This window comes from Leucopleurus acutus (assembly GCF_964270905.1).
Source record: "Leucopleurus acutus genome assembly, chromosome: 13".
Taxonomy (NCBI): Eukaryota; Metazoa; Chordata; class Mammalia; order Artiodactyla; family Delphinidae; genus Leucopleurus; species Leucopleurus acutus.
In genome coordinates this window covers 22635717-22651701 of record NC_139155.1, presented here as the reverse complement: position 1 = coordinate 22651701, position 15985 = coordinate 22635717, and the positions used below count along the sequence as shown (strand labels likewise).

The following is a 15985-nucleotide window of genomic DNA, read 5'->3' as shown; positions in this document are numbered from 1 at the left end:
CCCTCACTATCCCACCCCTCCAGGCGGTCACAAAGCACCGAGCTGATCTCCCTGTGCTATGCGGCTGCTTCCCACTAGCTATCTACCTTATGCTTGGTAGTGTATATATGTCCATGCCTCTCTCTCGCTTTGTCAGAGCTTACCCTTCCCGCTCCCCATATCCTCAAGTCCATTCTCTAGTAGGTCTGTGTCTTTATTCCTGTCTTACCCCTAGGTTCTTCATGACATTTTTTTTTCTTAAATTCCATATATATGTGTTAGCATACGGTATTTGTCTTTCTCTTTCTCTTTCTGACTTACTTCACTCTGTATGACAGACTCTAGGTCTATCCACCTCATTACAAATAGCTCAATTTTGTTTCTTTTCATGGCTGAGTAATATTCCATTGTATATATGTGCCACATCCTCTTTATCCATTCATCCGATGATGGACACCTAGGTTGTTTCCATCTCCGGGCTATTGTAAATAGAGCTGCAATGAACATTTTGGTACATGACTCTTTTTGAATTTTGGTTTTCTCAGTGTATATGCCCAGTAGTGGGATTGCTGGGTCATATGGTAGTTCTATTTGTAGTTTTTTAAGGAACCTCCATACTGTTCTCCATAGTGGCTGAACCAATTCATATTCCCACCAGCAGTGCAAGAGTGTTCCCTTTTCTCCACACCCTCTCCAGCATTTATTGTTTCTAGATTTTTTGATGATGGCCATTCTGACTGGTGTGAGATGATATCTCATTGTAGTTTTGATTTGCATTTCTCTAATGATTAATGATGTTGAGCATTCTTTCATGTGTTTCTTGGCAGTCTGTATATCTTCTTTGGAGAAATGTCTATTTAGGTCTTCTGCCCATTTTTGGATTGGGTTGTTTGTTTTCTTGTTATTGAGCTGCATGAGCTGCTTGTAAATTTTGTAGATGAATCCTTTGTCAGTTGCTTCATTTGCAAATATTTTCTCCCATCCTGAGGGTTGTCTTTTGGTCTTGTTTATGGTTTCCTTTGCTGTGCAAAAGCTTTGAAGTTTCATTACGTCCCATTTGTTTATTTTTGTTTTTATTTCCATTTCTCTAGGAAGTGGGTCAGAAAGGATCTTGCTGTGATTTATGTATAGAGTGTTCTGCCTATGTTTTCCTCTAAGAGTTTGATAGTTTCTGGCCTTACATTTAGGTCTTTAATCCATTTTGAGCTTATTTTTGTGTACGGTGTTAGGGAGTGATCTAATCTCATACTTTTACATGTACCTGTCCAGTTTTCCCAGCACCACTTATTGAAGAGGCTGTCCTTTCTCCACTGTACATCCCTGCCTCCTTTATCAAAGACAAGATGACCATATGTGCGTGGGTTTATCTCTGGGCTTTCTATCCTGTTCCATTGATCTATCTTTCTGTTTTTGTGCCAGTACCATACTGTCTTGATTACTGTAGCTTTGTAGTATAGTCTGAAGTCAGGGGGTCTGATTCCTCCAGTTCCTTCTTTCGTTCTCAAGATTGCTTTGGCTATTCGGGGTCTTTTGTGTTTCCATACAAATTATGAAATTTTTTGTTCTAGTTCTGTGAAAAATGCCAGTGGTAGTTTGATAGGGATTGCATTGAATCTGTAGATTGCTTTGGGTAGTAGAGTCATTTTCACAATGTTGATTCTTCCAATCCAAGAACATGGTATATCTCTCCATCTATTTGTATCATCTTTAATTTCTTTCATCAGTGTCTTATAATTTTCTGCATACAGGTCTTTTGTCTCCTTAGGTAGGTTTATTCCTAGATATTTTATTCTTTTTGTTGCAATGGTAAATGGGAGTGTTTTCTTGATTTCACTTTCAGATTTTTCATCATTAGTGTATAGGAATGCCAGAGATTTCTATGCATTATTTTTGTATCCTGCTACTTTACCAAATTCATTGATTAGCTCTAGTAGTTTCTTTAGGATAGCATCTTTAGGATTCTCTATGTATAGTATCATGTCATCTGCAAACAGTGACAGCTTTACTTCTTCTTTTCCAATTTGGATTCCTTTTATTTCCTTTTCTTCTCTGATTGCTGTGGCTAAAACTTCCAAAACTATGTTGAATAAGAGTGGTGAGAGTGGGCAACCTTGTCTTATTCCTGATCTTAGTGGAAATGCTTTCAGTTTTTCACCATTCAGGACAATGTTGGCTGTGGGTTTGTCATAAATGGCCTTTATTATGTTGAGGAAAGTTCCCTCTATGCCTACTTTCTGCAGGGCTTTTTATCATAAATGGGTGTTGAATTTTGTCGAGAGCTTTCTCTGCATCTATTGAGATGAGCATATGGTTTTTCTCCTTCAGTTTGTTAATATGGTGTATCACGTTGATTGATTTGCGTATATTGAAGAATCCTTGCATTCCTGGGATAAACCCCACTTGATCATGGTGTATGACCCGTTTAATGTGCTGTTGGATTCTGTTTGCTAGTATTTTGTTGAGGATTTTTGCATCTATGTTCATCAGTGATATTGGCCTGTAGTTTTCTTTCTTTGTGACATCCTTGTCTGGTTTTGGTATCAAGGTGATGGTGGCCTCGTAGAATGAGTTTGGGAGTGCTCCTCCCTCTGCTATATTTTGGAAGAGTTTGAGAAGGATAGGTGTTAGCTCTTCTCTAAATGTTTGATAGAATTCGCCTGTGAAGCCATCTGGTCCTGGACTTTTGTTTGTTGGAAGATTTTAAATCACAGTTTCAATTTCAGTGCTTGTGATTGGTCTGTTCATATTTTCCATCTTCCTGATTCAGTCTTGGCAGGTTGTGCATTTCTAAGAATTTGTCCATTTGTTCCAGGTTGTCCATTTTATTGGCATAGAGTTGCTTGTGGTAATCTCTCATGATCTTTTGTATTTCTGCAGTGTCACTTGTTACTTCTCCTTTGTCATTTCTAATTCTATTGATTTGAGTCTTCTGCCTTTTTTTCTTGATGAGTCTGGCTAATGGCTTATCAATTTTGTTTATCTTCTCAAAGAACCAGCTTTTAGTTTTATTGATCGTTGCTATTGTTTCCTTCATTTCTTTTTCATTTATTTCTGATCTGATTTTTATGATTTCTTTCCTTCTGCTAGCTTTGGGGGTTTTTTGTTCTTCTTTCTCTAATTGCTTTAGGTGCAAGGTTAGGTTGTTTATTCGAGATGTTTCCTGTTTCTTAAGGTAGGATTGTATTGCTATAAACTTCCCTCTGAGAAGTGCTTTTGCTGCATCCCATAGGTTTTGGGTCATCGTGTCTCCATTGTCATTTGCTTCCAGGCATTTTTTTATTTCGTCTTTGATTTCTTCAGTGATCACTTCATTATTAAGTAGTGAATTGTTTAGCCTCCATGTGTTTGTATTTTTTACAGATCTTTTCCTGTAATTGATATCTAGTCTCATAGCGTTGTGGTCAGAAAAGATACTTGATACAATTTCAATTTTCTTAAATTTACCAAGGCTTGATTTGTGACCCAAGATATGATCTATCCTGAGGAATGTTCCATGAGCACTTGAGAAAAATGTGTATTCTGTTGTTTATGAATGGAATGTCAATTCCATTCTGTTGTTTATGAATGGAATGTCAAAAAATATCAATTAAGCCCATCTTGTTTAATGTATCATTTAAAGCTTGTGTTTCCTTATTTATTTTCATTTTGGATGATCTGTCCATTGGTGAAAGTGGGATGTTAAAGTCCCCTACTATGGACGTGTTACTGTTGATTTCCCCTTTTATGGCTGTTAGTATTTGCCTTATGTATTGAGGTGCTCCTATGTTGGGTGCATAAATATTTACAATTGTTATATCTTCTTCTTGGGTCGATCCCTTGATCATTATGTAGTGTCCTTCTTTGTCTCTTCTAATAGTCTATTTTAAAGTCTATTTTGTCTGATATGAGAATTGCTACTCCAGCTTTCTTTTGGTTTCCATTTGCATGGAATATCTTTTTCCATCCCCTTACTTTCAGTCTCTATGTGTCTCTAGGTCTGAAGTGGGTCTCTAGTAGACAGCAAATATATGGGTCTTGTTTTTGTATCCATTCAGCCAATCTGTGTCTTTTGGTGGGAGCATTTAGTCCATTTACATTTAAGGTAATTATCGATATGTATATTCCTATTCCCATTTTCTTAATTGTTTTGGGTTCGTTATTGTAGGTCTTTTCCTTCTCTTGTGTTTCTTGCCTAGAGAAGTTCCTTTAGTATTTGTTGTAAAGCTGGTTTGGTGGTGCTGAACTCTCTCAGCTTTTGCTTGTCTGTAAAGGTTTTAATTTCTCCATCAAATCTGAATGAGATCCTTGCTGGGTAGAGTAGTCTTGGCTGCAGGTTTTTCTCCTTCATCACTTTCAGTATGTCCTGCCACTCCCTTCTGGCTTGTAGGGTTTCTGCTGAGAGATCAGCTGTTAACCTTATGGGGATTCCCTTATGTGTTATTTGTTGTTTTTCCCTTGCTGCTTTTAATATGCTTTCTTTGTATTTAATTTTTGACAGTTTGATTAATATGTGTCTTGGCGTATTTCTCCTTGGATTTATCCTGTATGGGACTCTCTGTGCTTCCTGGACTTGATTAACTGTATCCTTTCCCATATTAGGGAAGTTTTCAACTATAATCTCTTCAAATATTTTCTCAGTCCCTTTCTTCTTCTCTTCTTCTTCTGGAACCCCTATAATTCGAATGTTGGTGTGTTTAATGTTGTCCCAGCGGTCTCTGAGACTGTCCTCAGTTCTTTTCATTCTTTTTTCTTTATTCTGCTCTGCAGTAGTTATTTCCACTATTTTATCTTCCAGGTCACTTATCTGTTCTTCTGCCTCAGTTATTCTGCCATTGATCCCATCTCGAGTATTTTTAATTTCATTTATTGTGTTGTTCATCTTTGCTTGTTTGATCTTTAGTTCTTCTAGGTCCTTGTTAAATGTTTCTTGCATTTTCTCTATTCTGTTTCCAAGATTTTGGATCATCTTTACTATCATTACTCTGAATTCTTTTTCGGGTACACCGCCTATTTCCTCTTCATTTGTTAGGTCTGGTGGGTTTTTATCTTGCTCTTTCAACTGCTGTGTGTTTTTCTGTCTTCTCATTTTGCTTATCTTACTGTGCTTGGGGTCTCCTTTTTGCAGGCTGAAGGTTCGTAGTTCCTGTTGTTTTTAGTGTCTGTCCCCAGTGGCTAAGGTTGGTTCAGTGGGTTGTGTAGGCTTCCTGGTGGAGGGGACTAGTGCCTGTGTTCTGGTGGATGAGGCTGGATCTTGTCTTTCTGGTGGGCAAGTCCACGTCTGTTGGTGTGTTTTGGGGTGTCTGTGGACTTATTATGATTTTAGGCAGCCTCTCTGCTAATAGGTGGGGTTGTGTTCCTGTCTTGCTAGTTGTTTGGCATAGGGTGTCCAGCACTGTAGCTTGCTGGTCGTTGAGTGAAGCTGGCTGCTGGTGTTGAGATGGAGATATCTGGGATATTTTTGCCGTTTGATATTATGTGGAGCTGGGAGGTCTCTTGTGGACCAGTGTCCTGAAGTTGGCTCCCCCACCTCAGAGGCACAGCACTGACTCCTGGCTGCAGCACCAAGAGCCTTTCATCCACACGGCTCCTCAATTTGGGATGACTCGTTGTCTATTCAGGTATTCCACAGATGCAGGTACATCAAGTTGATTGTGGAGCTTTAAGCCGCTGCTCCTGAGGCTGTTGGGAGAGGTTTCCCTTTCTCTTCTGTGTTCTCACAGCTCCCAGGGCCTCAGCTTTGGATTTGGCCCCGCCTCTGCGTGTAACTTGCTGGAGGCGTCTGTTCTTCGCTCAGACAGGACGGGGTTAAAGGCGCAGCTTCTTCGGGGGCTCTGGCTCACTCAGGCCGGGGGGAGGGAGGGGCACGTAGTGCGGGGCGAGCCTGCGGCGGCAGAGGCCGACGTGACGTTGCACCAGCCTGAAGCGCGCCGTGCGTTCTTCCGGGGAAGTTGTCCCTGGATCCCGGGACCCTGGCAGTGGCGGGCTGCACAGGATCCGCGGAAGGGAGGTGTGGAGAGTGACCTGTGGTCGCACACAGGCTTCTTGGTGGTGGCAGCAGCGGACTTAGCGTCTCATGCTCGTCTCTGGGGTCCGCGCTTTTAGCCGCGGCTCGCGCCGTCTCTGGAGCTCCTTTAAGCAGCGCGCTTAATCCCCTCTCCTCGCACACCAGGAAACAAAGAGGGAAGAAAAAGTCTCCTGCCTCTTCGGCAGCTCCAGACTTTTCCCCAGACTCCCTCCCGGCTAGCTGCGGTGCACTAACCCCTTCAGGCCATGTTCATGCCGCCAACCTCAGTCCTCTCCCTGCGCCCTGACTGAAGCCCAGCCTCAGCTCCCAGCCCCGCCCGCCCTGGCGGGTGAGCAGATGAGCCTCTCGGGATGGTGAGTGCCCGTCGGCGCCAATCCTCTGTGCGGGAATCTCCCCGCTTTGCCCTCCGCACCCCTGTTGCTGCGCTCTCCTCTGTGGCTCCGAAGCTTCCCCCTCCACCACCTGCAGTCTCTGCCCGCGAAGGGGCTTCCTAGTGTGTGGAAACATTTCCTCCTTCACGGCTCCCTCCCACTGGTGCAGGTCCCATCCCTATTCTTTTGTCTCGGTTTTTCCTTTTTTCTTTTGTCCTACCCCGGTACGTGGGGACTTTCTTGCTTTTTGGGAGGTCTGAGGTCTTCTGCCAGCGTTCTGTAGGAGTTATGTAGGTGTTCTGTAGGAGTTGTTCCACGTGTAGATGTATTTCTGGTGTATCTGTGGGGAGGAAGGTGATCTCCGCGTGTTACTCTTCCGCCATCTTCCTCATTTTACTCTTTATTATAGTTTATGTTTCCGTTAAAGTTTCCCATTTCCTCATGCATGATATCCACTTTTTCCCCTAACGTATTAATTATATTTAACTATGGTAATAATTGTTTTTTACTTCCATGTTTAATAGTTCAACATATGATCATCCGTGATTCTGATTCTTTTTATTTCCTTTTGATAGTGGGCTGTTTGCACTTGCTTTTTGTATGTCTTGTTCTTTTTGAGCAAATGTTAGGTATTGTGTATAAGAATAGAGATGGAGGTAAGAATATACATGCCCTCTATTGGGCATATCTCTTTATATGCCCTCTATTGGGCATATCTCTTTTTCTGCTACGCTACTATTGTAGGATGTTGACTCAATTTAGTCAGTAGTTGAGCTGGATTTGGCTTTTGTTGTTGTTATTCTTACCCTCCATGCACATTGACTTCAAGTTTCTTAATACTTTTTACTTAGGATAGAGTTTGGTTTGCTGGAGGTTTTTCCTCAGCATTCCTCATGATCATCAAATTTGGCCTCCCCTATACTCTTTTTTCCTCAAAAAAATCTCTCTGTCTATGCTCCTGACCTTCCTCTGCCAGTAGAGTGCTGTTGGTTGTTACTTTGTACTTGATAGCCTGGTAGTTAGGGCAAGGAATCCTCCTGGTAATCTTGGTCCAGCCTCAGACTCAATCAGGCCCAGTGTGCGAGTCTTAGGAGTATGTTCGTCTCAGTGATCCTGCCTCTCCCCAAGAAGTAGGCCACCCATGATCTGAACCCAGGATGGTGTCTCACTTGCCTCCAATACATTCTCCTATTCTTCACAGGCAGCTGCAAGGGATCTTCAACTGTGTCCTGGGGCCATAGTCTTTGGTGCCTTTCCCCAGCAGCTTAAAGCTTTTTTTCTGAAGGGAAAAGTATACAAGCAGGGCTTTTCTGACTTTCCCCTCCCTGAGGCTCACAGTGAGGCTAAGATTTTCCAAATTGCCTTCAGTCTTTTGCATGAGCCTTCATGGAGGCCTGGGAAGAAAAGCCTGAGACGGACAGTTCATGTTGTGTTTGTGGCTCCCTGCAACTGGGGTTTCTATACCCTCATGCTATTTCACATTCAGCATCTAGCAATTCATTAAAAGTTTTCACCAAATTCTTTGTGTCCACTTGTATGGTGCCCCATCTTCCTCTTATGCTCTGCCACAGATAAACCAGTGCTTGACTTTATAATATTTTGGCTAATTGCCTGCGCTACAACCCAAGCTCCCTGACGTACTCAAAAAATTTTTGTAACTTTACAGATTAAATGGCTTTTTCTATTTGTTATGGTGGGAATAATGTTCTTCCTGACTTTCTATATCCTAGTCAGAAATCTGTTTTGGAATGACGTCTACTTTCTACGATGGTTGTGTTCTGCTTTGCACACTTTGGACAATATTGGTTGAGAATGAGAATCTCCTAGAATCATTCTCATAGAATCATCTTCTAAGGCTTGACTACAGTGTCTAGTTTATAACAAACTGAGTTATGATTATGCTGTGAATTTGTATGAAATTACTTTGTCAAATTATTTCTAAGCACATTTGATTGAGTATTCTTATGTGGTTAAAACCAAAACCTCTTCCTTAGATATCTAATGACTTAGGTCATGATCCTGTCTGTCATTTTCTAGCTTAGTGATCTGTGAGCAAGTAACTGGACCTCTTTGTTCCTCAACTTCTCTGTAAAATGAGGATGCTGAGCTAGTGATTTCTGTGGTCCACAATCTACTCTAAGGTCAATGATGCTATTTTAATCTCCCTTTATCCACATAATTGTTGTACAGGTATTCTGATTTAACAAAGAAACAATTCAAGAAGAAGCCAGTGTTATATACTTTGGTGCTGAATTCTGAGTACAGCAAACTACTGAATTGTGGAGCTTGAATTTGTTCTTGAAAGAGAGTGATGGTAGACTAAAACAAGGAATAGATGGTATATTTTCAGCATGTAGAATTCTAATCCAAAATTGCATTGTCTCTGTCTCTTGCAGAGGGCCTAATTTATCCACTCTTTAATAGGCTGGATAAGTCACATGCTATTGAGTATATAACTCAAATTATTTCAATAATCATCGTGTGTATGTGTATGAGAAAGGGGAGAGGAAGAGAGAGGGAGAAGCAGACAGACAGAGACACACACACACATAGGTACGGGCTATTAAAGAGCTGTGGATTTGGTATGTCTGAGCATCTAAAGAGTTGAAATAAGATCTGAGGTCTCTCACCTTTAACATCAGTGTCTGTTACTGGGTCATGTTCCCTATGTAGGAGTTGCTACTCCCATCACAGAGTTGCTTTAAAGAGTGAGTCCCCTTTGGCTCAAGAACTTTTTAAATGTTAGAGTACATGTTCTCTAAAGCTATCTTTACTGGAGGGCAGGAAATTCAGCACAAAGTTTGGAATCACATTTCATAGAATACAGACCTTAGAAGTATAGTCGCCTTTTGTTTTTAATCCAATGGTTCTGAATAAGAGAGGGCATCTCACTAGCTACATAGAAAGTACAAGAAAGGATTCTTGACCAATGTTAATCCCATTTCGGAACACCTGTAATACTTATATATTACTCAAGTGGTTTAATTGATAAATTAGTATAAATTGACTTAAGGTATAAATAAATTTTTCATATTTCTACCTCTTAAATGCTCAGCAAATGAATGTTAGGAACATAAACACTCAGCAAATATGTTTTAAAGCTTAATTTTGTTGAGATTTTTAACCTTCTTGACAATTAGAGCAGTATCTTCTTTATTTTAAAATAAATGTCTGTTGACCAACGATTGTTCCAAGCATTTTTCTAGACACTGGAGAACTAAATGAAACGGACAAATTCCCTGTCTGCAAGGAGCTGAAGACATGTGATAAATAAACAGAAACATTCAAATGGTGAGAGAGTCTATGGAAAAAGGAAACAGGATGAGGGAGTCTAGACAGTCACTGGAGAGGGGTGTGCCTTATTTTTATACAAGGAAGTCTTCTCTGAATAAGTAACATTTGAACAGAGAGCTGATGAAAATAAAGGAGCGAGCCATGAAGATCTCTGCAAGATAGTTCCCATGGTAATATTGTACAATTGCACATATAATATGATAAAATATTGCATTGGATTGAATTCATGAATATTAATAGGCTAGAAAAGGTTGAGGTTATTGTGCTATCTCTGTTTGCTCTTGATTAGGAATTTGAGATAATTTGTGAAGAAACCTGCTTTTCCTGTTTCCAGGATTCAGAGACAATAGACATTGAGAATTTGTTTCTTAGGAGGCTGATCTTACTAATATGACTCCCAGTGAGCAAGCCTTTCCTTTCAGAAGGTTGAGATTATCTGAGAGGTGAAAATATAGCTCCTGATACACTGAATTCAAATGGAAAAAGTAGTAGAATGAAAGAAAAGGGCACAGTCCCGGATAGTGTATGAGGTGGGTAGTATCAAGTGGAAAGCAGAGTAAGCAGAAGACTTGCTTTAAAGATCCCAAACAAGAAAACAAATTCAAACAGAGACAGTGGGCTCCAAGGTGTGACAGCTAATTTACCAGGAAAACAAGGATTCAGGAACATGGGAGTTACATTGTAAAGCCGTTGAAGAGAACCCATCAGTGGGAAGGGGGTAATACAATCAAAGGTGTAGCGCTTCCCTGGTGGCGCAGTGGTTGAGAGTCCGCCTGCCGATGCAGGGGACACGGGTTCGTGTCCCGGTCCGGGAAGATCCCGCATGCCGCGGAGCGGCTGGGCCCGTGAGCCATGGCCTCTGAGCCTGCGCGTCCGGAGCCTGTGCTCCGCAACGGGAGAGGCCACAACAGTGAGAGGCCTGCGTACCACAAAGAAAAAAAAAAAAAAAAAACAAAGGTGTAGACAGACCTAGGTCTCCTTGGCCCATAGAAGATCAAGCGCTGATGCCAGTCCCCTGAGTGAGGAGGGATTTCTCCTAGTTTAATTGCACATACAGTAATACAAGCTCTTTTAGTTACGAATGTTTTATTTATGTTCATACTACATTAATTGTCATTTCATTAAGGAAGTAGAGAGTAATCAATAGGAGCACTGACTTTGGAGTCAGACTTCTTGGTTTTGAAGCCTGGCTCTGCCCCATCTAGTTATGTGACCTCAGCTCAAGCTTCCCCATCTCTCTATGTCTCACTTTCCCCATCTGTAAAGTACGATCATAATAGCACACATCTCCTTGGGTTATCATGAGGATTAAATTAATTAAAATATCCAATGAATTTAGATAATATTGGTGTTGTTTATATTTATCCCTTTTGATTATGCTTCAATTTAGGAAGCTAAGCATAATATTGTTTAGCACGATACCTGGGTGTGCAAGGACCTTGCTATCCTTGTTCACTACTTTGACATCTAGGCTGAGAATGACAATTTGCTTGAATCTACCTGTATGTAATGACTGGATGCAAAAGGGGCTGAGGTATAACCATTTTTTTGAAACCTAAGGAGGGATGACAACAATTGCACAATTACAGTTTCACCATTAATCACTAAAATATGTCAGCAGTCTCAGGCTACCTGAAGATTAGAATGATAAAGGTGTTACTTAAAATAACAGAAGCTCTATCAGGAGAGGTACTGTGTCTATCCTGATTGCTCTTGTAGCTCAGCATCAAGTTCAGTGTAGAAGCTCAGCAAAGATTTGTTAAAAGAATAAATACATGTGTATTTTCACCAGCGTACCCAAACTTAGAAACCCAAGGGTCACCATTACCAGTTAGGCCTGGCCCAACTGATGTCAGAATGACCTTCAGATCCAGATTTCAAAATATAAGACAGAACTAGTCACATTTAGAACAAGAAAATCTCTAATGCTGGAGCGCTGTCACCTGGCTTTCATCATTAACCTTATTCAACACGCTTGGACTTTTATAATCAAATGGTCATTTTTTTAAAAAGTAAATTGCCCGTCAAATATAAGAACTGGTCCACTGGTCCATTAGTTTAAACACATTTAAGCTAATGTGTTTGGGGTGGTGAAGGGCCTCTTCTAAACTAGGTCTCAGACAGCTGGAATTTTAACACTGGGGACGTGGGAACAGACTTCCAAAGCAGCCATTTGAAAGGGTGAAGGTGCAGACACTCCTTTGGATGTGCAATTTCTAGAATGTTTGTTAGGAGGTCATTCATGCTATCGTTATGCCTAACATTGCATCTGTGAAAGAATTTTAGTCTAAAATAGAACCAGAGGATATGAAATAGAAAATTTCATGCACGTGCCCTCAGGAGAACAAAACTCAAGGACTGAGAGACTGACTTACAGAAAACTGATAATATTGGAATTTTCTTAGACAATAGGAAACTGGTCAGGGGCTGCCTCATTTCAACCTTGGGAAATTTCGCACAAGGAATGACCCAGGTTGGGTTGGTCCCACAAAATAAGCTGAATTGAACTTCGTATGTAGCAGACTGTTTTTGTCTGCTCAGGGAATTTTCAAAGCTGGTCTCTATTTGTTTTGATGTTAACAGACTAAACTCTCTACTCTCTACCTGCCCTGCCCATAAATACAGCCTACTCCAAACCCTCAACGGACCTGCCTGTAGCTTGCTACAGTTGGCATGTCCTGAATTGCAATTCCATTGCTATTCCCAGATAAACTCATCTTTCTGACTATTTTGAGCTTACCTCATTTTACCTTTTCATTGAGTTGATACATCTCTGAGAAGAACAAATGAAAAAATGTGTGAATTTAGAGTGAATGAGTGAATCACTGCAAAGCTCTGAAAATCTCTGGAACTCTTGAGAAAGTATGTGTGAATATTGGTAAATTGAACTTTTTTTCAGTGGGTACATTATCCAGCTTGAATTATCTTTTAAAATCCATCCTATGCATTATGTGAGAGAGAACAATTTTACTTCCGGTTGAGTTTCCTGTTTCATGATTTAAATGACTTATGAATGAAGGCTCTATGTTCAGACATATTGGCCCTTGGCAGGTTGGTGGTCCGATCCATTCTCAGGAATTAGATGATGAATTCAATTTTCAGGCCAAAAAGAAATTACCATTTAGCATCAACTAATATGACAATTTAAAAACGGAATTGACCTCAAAATGTTTAGTATAGTGTTCAGCATGGACAAAGATACAATAGTTATTCTCTAGAGCCAATGGTCCTTAAACTTTGAGTGCAGCAGACTCACCTGGACGTCTGACTCAGTAGGTATGGGTAGGGCTGGAGAATTTGCATTTCTAACAGGTTCCCAGGTGCTGCTCGTTCAGAGATCACGCTGTGAGCAGCACTGCTCTTTAAAACAAGAAAAAGAAAAAAAGAAAAAGCTATATTTTAGTTGAGCTTAACATTATCAAACAGATATAAATTATATCAACATTTTTCAGGCAGGAAATTTGAACTGGGATTACATTTACATATAGACTAAGGGGTATGGAATATGTAATATTCAAACCCCAAATCTTGAATATCAGGTAGCAAAATTAACAATTATACCCCCAAACTCTTGCTTAATAACCAGAAATTCCTGTTGATTGAACATAAAGATAGAGTACATTTCAAATGAGGCCTTCTGGACATTTCCAGTTATTGGTAAAGAAGAGTTCACTTTTAATAAAATAAATGAGCTGTAGTAAATATAAGCAATGAAATCATGCTTAAATCATGATAATTTGCCTGTGCACTGAGAGAATTTAAAAGACTTGTAGGCTAGTCCTTGTGTCTAGAAATCCACAAACTAATGAAAGGAACATGTTCCAAACACATAGAACAAACAGCAACAGTAAGAAGCAATGCATTATTGGGTCCATAATGTGTGGTACTGAGAGTCTGCTTTACAGAATTATACAGAGGGAGGCAGATACTGGGGACTCAAGCGGCCAGGCTTCACGGAGGACCTGACATCGGCTTTCACCCAGTACTACTCACCAGTGATGCCAAGTAAAACCAAGTATTGAGAAGACTCTGCCAATGCAATTTCTTCTGCCTCAACATTTCTTGTGAGGAATGTTCCCAAAGCAATGAAGCAAGTTAATTAGGATGCCAACTGCTGCCCCAGTTTCTGAGCAGACTAGCACCGCACAAGATTTTGGTGTAACTAACTGGTGTTTGTTCCTGCCTGCGAAAGCTGTGTTTGTACAACTGGAGCAGAGTCCAAAAGGACTGTAAGAAATTAATTAGATCAGTTTGCCAAGCCCTTGTCATCTGGGCCCAGGACCAGGGAACAGGATAAACCCAATGAATACAAATCTGTACCCATATGTAAAAAGATGGTGGTTATGATTATGACTAATATAATGATCCATTTTCACTTTATCAAAGCTTTGATGAATAAATTATTAGCTACAAATAGAACACGGGTCAGGAATTTTATGATGGAATGCGAGAGATGGGAAATGTTTATCCAGGTATCAGGGGTTCTCTAGCCGTAGCCCAGTGTCTCAATAATCACTTGTGATGTTTACAAACAATAGAGATTCCAGTTTCTCATCCCTGAGTCTGATTCAGAGTATATGGAATGTGTCCTGGAAAACTGTATCTTTTAACCAGTTCACCTAGTGATTTGGTTTCACAGCCATGTTTGGAAAATATTGGTCAAAATACGCACACAAGATGCATATGCAACACTATGCCATGCACTGAAAGTGCTGAAAAGACTTGTAGGCTAGTTTTTGTCTAGAAGCCCACAATCTGGTGAAATGAACATGATCCAGACATACTGGTGATCAGCAACAGTCTTAAGCAATACGTTACTGGGGCTATATTGGGTGCTACTGAGTCTGTTTCAGGGCAGGGAGAGAGGAACAGACCATTAAGCTGGAGGTGACCAATTGATTTCCTAGATATCACAGTCAGAGTTGATTGGGGGTCTTTAACTTTTGCTGCAGCATGGCATAGCGGAAGAGTTACCAGGCTTAGTCTTCTTGGTAGGAATTTTTAATACTCAGAGTGCCTAGGGGAGTGTCTGACACAGAGAGGGAGCTCAGTACAGATGTAAACAATCATTTGCAAAGCCAGCCTGGTCAGTCATCCAGCATTGCCAGAAGACCCGATGACGTCAGCTCATACAAGCGATGTGCACAGTTCAGATGCTTTATCAAAACACAGACGGGGTTGTCACTGATATTATCATCATTTATATTTTACTTTTTAGCTAATTAGTTCTCTCTGGCCACCACAAATGGCATACTCAATTGGCGTCATTGTGCTATAAGCTGGTATACAGAGAGACTAATACACTGTTATCAGTTTAACATAAAATTCTATATCCTGTGTGACCAGACAGCGAGAAGTTCCCCACTGAAATGTAATGAATCAGATGCCTCTTACCTGCACCTTAACCGCTGCTGTGGACCCAGAGCCAAAGAGGTGAGAGCACATCATCATGGGGTCACTCTGTCCTCTCTGCTCACACCTCTTTACTGCATCTACCTCACCAGATACTTGTAATGAAGTTACAGCTGTAATCTGTACCTTCCTTCATGTAATCTGTGGCTCAGTGTTGGAGGCATACATACTCTGAGTGTGCGGGTGGGAGGCACCCTGAGGGCACAGCACATCTATTACCCTGGCGCATGCGAAACAGGGAAACAAATGATAACAGCAAAATGTTAATGCCGCAAATGAGCTGCAAATGATGATGTAGCACTTGGAGCATTCCAGCTCATCTTGTGATGAGGCCGGGCCTATTGTTAGCTTGATATATAAATGTGCCTTAGAGAAGTCTTGCAGGGATGTTTGTCTCTCGGTGATAGAAAGAACTCATTAGCATATGGAGCATTCTCTGGTGACAATTACCTGAGGATGCATGTGGACCACCTTTGTGCAGACATTGCAGTGTAACTGTGCTTACGGGGGTATTTTGACAAACAAGCCGAACCTATTATTTTTATCCATGTACCATATAGCAAATCAATTGGACAATTAGTAGTAATAACTTGAATGTACGTAACGAGGCATCTTGCATCCCAAAGTACTATACCAACAAAATAAGAGCACTAATGATCCACTAGTGAGAGATGGAGCCATTCTCTTCACTATTTCCAGGTGGCAGAAAGAGAATGGCATCACCAGATGCAAGGGAAGAACTCACCACCAATGGAGAATGAGCTGGAAGCCATAACTGGCTCCATACGTGGCTGCTTGATGGCTACCAAGAAAGGAAACCCCCTGTTCCATTTGTTGATCACAGAAAGCAATTGACATCACTAGATAGATTAGATATAACTTTAATTATAGCAAGATAATGGAGTTGAAGCTAATACCAGACTCA

The 15985-nt window shown here is 40.8% G+C and overlaps 1 pseudogene across 1 annotated transcript in view; it reads right to left on the bottom strand.

The window, feature by feature from the left end:
- Positions 1-15099, bottom strand: part of LOC309970940 (phosphatidylinositide phosphatase SAC2-like) — a 53513-nt pseudogene extending 38414 nt beyond the window's left edge. Inside the window, exons 1-2 of the transcript in view lie at positions 15043-15099; positions 12905-13008 (exon numbers count right to left, since the gene is read on the bottom strand). The product of the transcript in view is annotated as a phosphatidylinositide phosphatase SAC2-like (transcript). The remainder of the gene's footprint in view (positions 1-12904; positions 13009-15042) is intronic.
- Between the last annotated feature and the right edge of the window lie 886 nt (positions 15100-15985).